General features: G+C 41.0%; 1 pseudogene; it reads right to left on the bottom strand.

Annotated features, from left to right (window-relative positions):
* Positions 1 to 966: 966 nt before the first annotated feature.
* On the bottom strand, positions 967 to 2996 carry LOC121840680 (annotated as a pseudogene).
* Between the last annotated feature and the right edge of the window lie 5288 nt (positions 2997 to 8284).

The raw sequence follows: 8284 nt of genomic DNA, 5'->3' as shown, positions 1-8284 counted from the left end.
ACATTTTGGGATGTTTTATTTGAAGTAGTTGAATATTGGAATGTGTTTGGAAATGCACTTGGAAATTATTGGTATGTAATTTTAAAATCCCCCAAAATATATATCCAACATGTGAACTTAATTTCATGAGCTGAAATTAAAGAACCCAGGAATGTTCCATACGTACAAAGCTTAGTTCAAGTGTTCACATTTGTTGACATCCATGTTTGATCATTTCTCCTTTGCCAAGCTACTCCATCACCCTGGCAGGTGTGGCAAATCAAGAAGCTGATTAAAATGCATGATCATAACACAGGTGGACTTGTGATGGGCCCAAAAGGCCACTCTTATATAAGCAGTTGTCACAAGACCACAGATGTCTAAATTGAGGGAGTGTGCAGAATTTTGCTAATTTTACTACCATAAACTGCTGCACATTTTTGAGAACTGGGCATTGTCTAACTGGCCTCACAACTGCAGACCACGAGTAACTATACCAGCCCGGGACCTTAACATCCAGCTTCTTCACCTGTAGGATCATCGGAGACCAGTGTTACAGGACTTAAATTCCTCTGTTTTAATACCCAATTAAAATCAAACACTCTGTCAATAAGGATATGTAAATATGTAGATTATGTTTTTCAATTGACTGATTTCCTTATGAACTGTAACTTAGTAAAATTTGTTCAGTGTCTATACTCCCATGCAGTTGAACCCTGGTCTGTTTGGTATTTGTAAATATTTTCAAATAGGCTATAGGAAATTATTTGAAATGTTTCCAATGTAGTTTTGGGCCACATTTGAAAAATGCTGAAGTATTTCAGGTAACTTTGAAATAAGCAGTTATTTGGGTCCGGGATGGAACTTCTGATTTTAACATGAAACCACTTAAGCAGGTTTCCTCATGATGCACTTCTCTGCATTTGAATGTCATTATAGATTTGGCATCTCTTTACCGTTAATTGTCCAGTATTAACCTTAAATTGTTCAACACTTTATACCAGTTGAGGTTTTGTCCAGACCATTGCATTCCTTTGGCTTTGGCAAATACTCGTGTATCAGCATGGAAGAGTTCCTGAGCATCTCTTGCGAGTGCTTTACAGTCTTGGTGTAGCTGCCATTTTGTACCCCAAGAGGGCGGAAGAGGTTTACAGGCTCTGCATCACTAAATACAGCAGGGAGTCCAATCTCACTTGGAACCAGAGGCTTTCCAATAAAGCTGTGAAGCAACTTCCTGCCCTGAAGGCTATTTTCTAGGAAGTGCAATGCATCACGTAACCTGCTAGCCAAGTGTTCAGGGTACCAGTCAGAAGGCTCTTTACTCAAAAGCAAGTGAATTAACACTGTTTTGAAGTGATGATCTGTAAGGATACTTCTGCCTGTGAGGCCCGTTTGCTTTTTGTGAAGGAACACTACAATTCCAAGGCAGTGAATGTGGCAGGAGTTTTCAGGCAGGTGATTGGCCAGGTACTTCAGGAAGTGGTCCTCGTAAGTGGTCAATGAGAGCCTCCAGTATGTGTCCAAGGAGTTGTTCGTGAGTTGGGGTGGAAGGAGAAATGGTGAAATAAGCTTCAGTGTCTTTGAGTTTCACTACGGGAGCCATATCAAGGTTATCACCTTCCCTGATCTGAATCGAACCATCAGAGCTCCTGGGGCGTCTATGTTGCGAAATGTCAGCTCAAATTCGTACTTGTGGGATATCTGTCTCTGGAACCATTTGGTAAACTGGGTTTTGGCCAGGTAAGGGGTGTGTTTGAGCAAAGAGCGCTATCCAATACATCAGTGACTTTTACCACTTTGACTTTCTCATTGTCACAACACAGCAGGCATAGCATATCATCATCTCCTATGGCAGCTGTGCGACACGGGCAGCCATTTTGGTTCACACCACCATCCACCATTTTGACTCTACCAGCAAAACCAGGATTTATTAAGCTCTAGTTTTATTTATGGTAATGCACCTTACCACAGGTACATTTCAGACCTGTTTCCTTCCTATCGATTTTGGTTAAAACACAAAGTAGAAACCCATTGTATTTGTTCAGAATATTCAAGCACCTATCATTGATTAAATCCAAACTCCTTTAGAACATTTAACCTGTTGCGACGAGCAATCCCGTATCCGGGATCCTATTTATAGCCTCAAGCTCATTACCATAACGCAACGTCAACTATTCATGAAAATCGCACAGCCCCTCCATTTCAGGTGGCATATCATCAATAGCCTGGTTACACCAGAGTTGAAACTGGAAACTGTATGGCTCTAATGGAGCAATGGGGACTATGATGTCACACACAAGGAACTGATCCTGCCCTCCACCACAAAGTCTTCAATTACCATGCCAACCTCCACATCACTCATGCTCCTCATGGCTTCTAATAGGTCATTAGCAAACCCTCCACAAACTCAGTCACCTCCAGCTCTCATTGGGTGAGACTTTGACACATTTGTCATAAAAAACGGTTGAGTGTATCACAGTCCGATAGCGGAACTTCAGCCGAGAGGTTTTTCAGGACAGAGATGTCTTCCATATCCTCCTGAATTATCTCTCCTGGATTGTGGTTCTTCTGTAAATGTCTTCTGAAGAATGTAATGGAGAAATGAACAAAAGAGATGAGGGAGCATGTGTTCCATAGGTACCAGGTGTAGTCGCTCTCGAGTCTATGATATTATTGACATGCTCCTACTGCTGGTCATCCTTTGATGATTCGCTGAGAATCGGTGTCTCTTCCTGGTTTGTGTTATATTGTTCTGTGAGATCTTGCTGGTCGTCTGACTTTCTGAGGTTAGGTGGTACTTTTACTTCCTGATGTGTGTTAGACGGCTGGTCTGTGAGATGCTCTTGCTGGTTCCCTGATGATGTACTGAAGATGGGTGGCACCTCCTGCTCTGCTTCCCTGGTCTGTTTTTGATTGCAGTTCGCCGACCTGAGATTCTTCCTGACGCTCTGGTGATGTCTGTTGGTCACTATGGCAACTACCACTCTGGACCTCTTGTGGCCAATGTTGATTGACATTCTCCTTGTCCAAGTGGTACAGCTTCTTGTCATTGTGAGATGCCTCTGTGTCCGAAGCAGGCTGCTCTTGGCCGTTTCCTTGTGAAAGGTTTATTGATAGCCTGAGTTCAATGGTAGACTGTTCCTTGTCCTCTGGTGAGAGGTTTTGCTCTGTCTTAGGTACATCTTGGTGTACTTGTGAAAGCTTATGGTCAATGTGAGATCCCTCCTCTTTCTTTCATCTTTCTGCTCTTTGTTCTCTTGAGAATGTTTCTGTTCGATAAGAGTCTCTTCCAAGCCCTTTTGATAATGGTTTTGGTCGATTTGAAAGACCTGCTGCACTTCAAGTTGTAAGGGTTTTGGTCGATGGGCCCTTCCTTTTGGGTTACCAGTGGTGACACTTCCTGTTCCAGCTTTGCCCTCTCCCTCAGCAGCCAATCTTCATGCTCCTGCATGCCCATTATGTGATCATCCTGCTCCTGAACCTGTCCTGTTCTGTCCTCTCTGGGGATGGGATACAGTAGACTAACTGCCAGCACAAACACCCAAGAATGGTATCTTGCATCCTTAACGTTGTCTCTGTGAAGTAGAATAAGACATATGAAAAATGTCAGTTTCTATTCTATGGTATCATGTTGATATATATCTATTTCCCATCCTTCTCATTCAAAACGCACGTGAAGTCCAAATGAGAACGTACAGTATGATAAATTATACCAAACTTTCGATGGCTGCATCAGTGTGCACAATGAAATCAAAGGTGCAGGTAGTTTCTGTGAAATTCTGATTTAGCAGAAATCCATAACGATGTATCCTATCAGTTGAAGAACGACAATGCTAAGCATAAAGAACAGTGAGTGGATGAGAGACCGAAATGGGGACTTCCTTGTTGGCTCAAAAGCATCTAACTTTTGATAAATTCACACAAAACAGCATTATTTCGCAATCAAAATAAAAGTTGCAATAATAACACTGACCTGACTGGAATAAGTAGTCTAGTTGTACATTTAGTTGTACTCGGCAATGGTCGTTATGGATGTACCGTTGTTAAGGGATTTATATTAATAATGACTAAATTATGTATACATTTAAATCAGAACTCTAACTAAACAGAATACTACTATGTTACTGTATGGATGTATGAATCTTATTATAATCATAATACTGAATGTAATGTGTGTAGTTTTCGTAAAGAATTAGAAGGACTTTCTGTTCCTTGTTGAAATGAATGGAGCTATCGTCATACTGGCTTGAATGCTGTGTTCCTTACAGGACATCCTGTCTCTACCCAGGGATGGGAGAGACTTTGGGCTAGTAGTAGATTGTTTAACAGGTGGCAGACAATGTGGGAAGGCTTGTGAACTATATTACCATTGTATCGGAGAGAAGGAGGAGCAGCATTCAAAACGCTATGATGAAATGAGATGTGTATAAACCAATGTACATTGTATAATATTCAGTACTCTCGAGAATAAACGCTATTGATTGATTTTGAGACTGGTCTCTGTCTATTTTATACAAATAAGTTTCTAGCAAATTCTTAGAAATGGGCAGAGTGTTTTAATTGAATTGGTTGATGAACATATAGGAATGAAATTCCTTTAACAATTTGGTCCTTCGAGAGCCAGATCTAAATACCTGTCCCTGTCATCTGAAGGCAATAAGTCGAGAACCGTGCACGGGCGGGCCGTGGTCCCGTATAACAAAGTCCTGTCCCCTGACATTGGGGCTCTATAACAGGCCGGTGTACACCCCAGACCGACAGGGACTGTGACTAGATCCAACGAACAGTGCTTTTCCCAGTCGGCTACAAGGTCAGTAGCCTATATTCTCGATTCTAGGGGGAATGATTTCAGTTATCTTTGATTTGATGTTCTCAAATGTTTAGAATTGATCAATAATAGGAGCTTTGCTATTCCAAACAGATCCATTGGGTTTTGTATGACCGATATACACTGGCAGGTCCGCGATGACCTGAGGTAAGTTGCGCTACCATAAATAAAACTAAACTTAATCATGAGAGGCATATTCACCCGAGATTAAGCTGGGATACTAAAATAGGTGTTGATAGATAGTATGGTCGTGTTGTACAAATAGGACAGCCATTAATTCAAAAGACATACCTAATATAAAATCCTAACCTAAGTAGTCTATCTGTATACTAGGAGCAGCGAGGATTTATTAAACATGGCTAGTAAATCCTCCAAGGAGGTCCCGGAATGGACGGGAGATCAGGGTTATATGGAGCAGAAAGACAGAAGGAACATTGATTTATGTTTAAAATGGAGGAAAAATTATGATTTTGATGGGCATCTGGATGTTGAAAAGCTAGAATTGCTTATTAAACAAATAAGGTTTGTGGGTTTGGGTTTGTGGGGTTTGTGGGGTTTGTGGAGACAAATAGGGTTTGTGGAGACAAGGCAGATAAACAACGGGCAGAGGGGCTAGACACAGCGAGGGTATGGTTAGCCGAGGCGAGGAAGAGAGCTGAGGGAGAAAAGAAAAAGGAAGATGTAAGTTGCAAACAACAGAGAGCAATAACTCCCACGGCTCCTCTGGAGGTCTCTCCTAAGCCTAAATTGTACCCAATCCTGATAGATCAGGCTTGGAGAGAGAATCCCGATGATGAAATCGTGGTGGTGAGGCAACGGCAGCCAGGGCTTCCCATCCCACCCCCACCACTCCCATATGGGGAACCTCCTGGAGCCGAGGGAGGGGTAGAGCAGGAGGAGAAAAGGATAGGGCTAGTTACCCTAGGGAAAGTCAGGAAAGATTTAACCGAACTAGGACAGGATTCAGCAATCTTATTGAGAAAGTCAAGAAAAGTGGATAGAGACAGTCAGAAGAAAGGGGGAGATAGATGCTTTAACTGTAAAAAAAATGGGTCATGTTGCTAGAGATTGTGAGGCTCAGTGTAAACACTGCAATAAAATAGGTCATACTCACCGAGACTGTAAACATAGAGAACAAGTTGAGTCAAAGCATCTGGGGTAATTCTAGACTAGCATAAAGGAGGCCTTAAGGGGAAGGGACCTAAGAGAGGAGGGAAAAATTGGACAGGATCAGACGATACAAAAGGTTTCAATTGCAATGAGACAGGACATTTCGCCCGGGAGTGTAATGCTCCCTGTAAACATTGTGACCGAGTAGGGCACTAAGGGGAAGGTCAGGCGTGACAATCGGGAGAGAAAGAGAAAGGCAGAGACAAGGAGAGAGAGAGTAAGGAGAATCATCACCGGAGAGATGCCTTGACCTTTAAGTTAGGGCTATTGTTTGGGAATTGTCTCGGTGCCGGAATTTGTGACGACAGACAATTATAATAACAGGGTTGTTGGCGGGCAGGCTCCGTCAATCCGATAGTGATGATGGTTCAGTGGTTAAATAGCTGCCTTCCAAGCTTGAGACCCAAGTTCACTTCCTGGTAAATGCTTTGACTAAAATATGAGTTTTTGATTGTAATTAAACTGTTTGTATGTTTTGCCTGGAAAGATACGGTCGCTAGTGTTTGTATGAGATATAAACTGAAAGTTTTAATAGCTTGTTCGGTTCAAATTGATAGAAGGGATAAATTGAACTCTCTTAATAGATTGTTTAGGTTCAATTGAAAGACCCATCCATTCTAAATAATAGCGGTACGATGTCGATGGAATATGTTGTCTTGCCTAAATGGTCTGCTCGAATAACGTATTGGGAATGGAGTCGTATTTAAAATGCTGAACCATAGACATGTTTACAGTTACTTAAATCTAATGAATTCTAAATAGTGACGAAGAGATAACTACTATAGAGTTGTGCGTTGAATGCACAATAACGTTACTCAAATTGATTTGACCGTTGTTCAGGTGTACTCTTCTCTGTACTTCTGGCAGTACAATTTTGATTGAGAGATGTTGATTGATGTTGTAAGTTCTATTCAAGATCCAACATTTGTGATTAATTGGGTGTGGCTTATTGCACCCATACTACTGCTTCTGCAGTCAGCCAACAATGATTTGCAATTCGTTGAAAGTTGCTGTGGCCTGGGCACGGCCTGAGCGCCTGTTGCTGACATCACTCACAATGCACTTTAGCAGCCAGGCAATGAGGTTGTGACTGAGGGTGACAGAGACAATTGTTTGTGTCATTTAGAGGGAAAATGCGTGCATTATAGCTTTGAGTCACTTTTCAAAAGTTGCTAAAAGTTCCTAATACATTTTTAAAAGTAGCTGAATATCGTCAGGGTAGTCTGAAAAGCTGCTAAAACTAGCAACAAAATTGCTAGGTGGCCATCACTGATTGGTGGCGTACACTGGGCTATATTTGGCTATAAGAGAGGGAGGTCTGAATAGTTGTATGATAAAAGTTTTTTTTTAAATTGATTTTGGTTTGATTGTTCAGATAACACCAGTGAAATTAAACAGGAGGTTAAGGTATACTAACATTAGAATCTGTTTTCATTGTGGGGAACAATGAAAGGTCCGCAAAGTGGATTGCAGGCTGAGTTCATTTATGTTAAAGTGACAGTGTACGTTTATCACAGTTGTGTGTGTCTAAGGGCAGGTATTCCTATCAAGCATTTTTGGGGAGACTATTTGGAGAAAGACTGAATGAGTTACATGAAACTTTGAGGAAATTTAAAACAAATAATTTGAGGGAGTACAATAGTATTATCATAATTATTAGGTTTTGTTTGTAGTAAACGTTTGGGTTTAAGGGGATTTCCATGTTTCCCAGAGACAAGATATCTTAAAGGGGTACACTCACATATGAAATATGACTGTAAAAGGGTGGTATAACCTTTGACCTCTATCATGGCTTTCCCTTGTCGTCTGATCAGCCTCAGGGAAGGGCCATTTGGATAATGAATTTGTGGTCATTTGTGATACTGGTTTTAAGGTAAATTAATTATAATGGAGTTTATAGCTCCTGGGCATAATTATAGTTTGAACCACAGAGGAGAAAGTGGAATTAAGGCAGGTCAAATTATGGGGAGCGGGGAATAAACTCTAGTGAGGAAGAGGAAGAGGTTCAGGATTCTGTTTTAAACATTGTCTGTGAAGGTTTCGAATTGGCTACTATTGATTTAGTATTACAACAGGAACAGAAATCATATTTATCATCGATAATAAATGGGGGAGGATATGGTCCTTTGAGGTTTGGACAGGACATGGTTTAAGCCAATAGGGCAGGAAAATACATGATAAAAAAGTGATCTTATAAGCATTAAAATTATTTATGAAAATAAATAAGTTGCAGTTCTTAGGGATGGTAAATCACTGTAGATAAGGTATCCCACACTATGCAACATATATTAAATTATTGATGTGACT

This window comes from Oncorhynchus tshawytscha, linkage group LG02 (assembly GCF_018296145.1).
Source record: "Oncorhynchus tshawytscha isolate Ot180627B linkage group LG02, Otsh_v2.0, whole genome shotgun sequence".
Lineage (NCBI taxonomy): Eukaryota > Metazoa > Chordata > Actinopteri > Salmoniformes > Salmonidae > Oncorhynchus > Oncorhynchus tshawytscha.
This window is presented reverse-complemented; position numbering and strand designations above follow the sequence as displayed.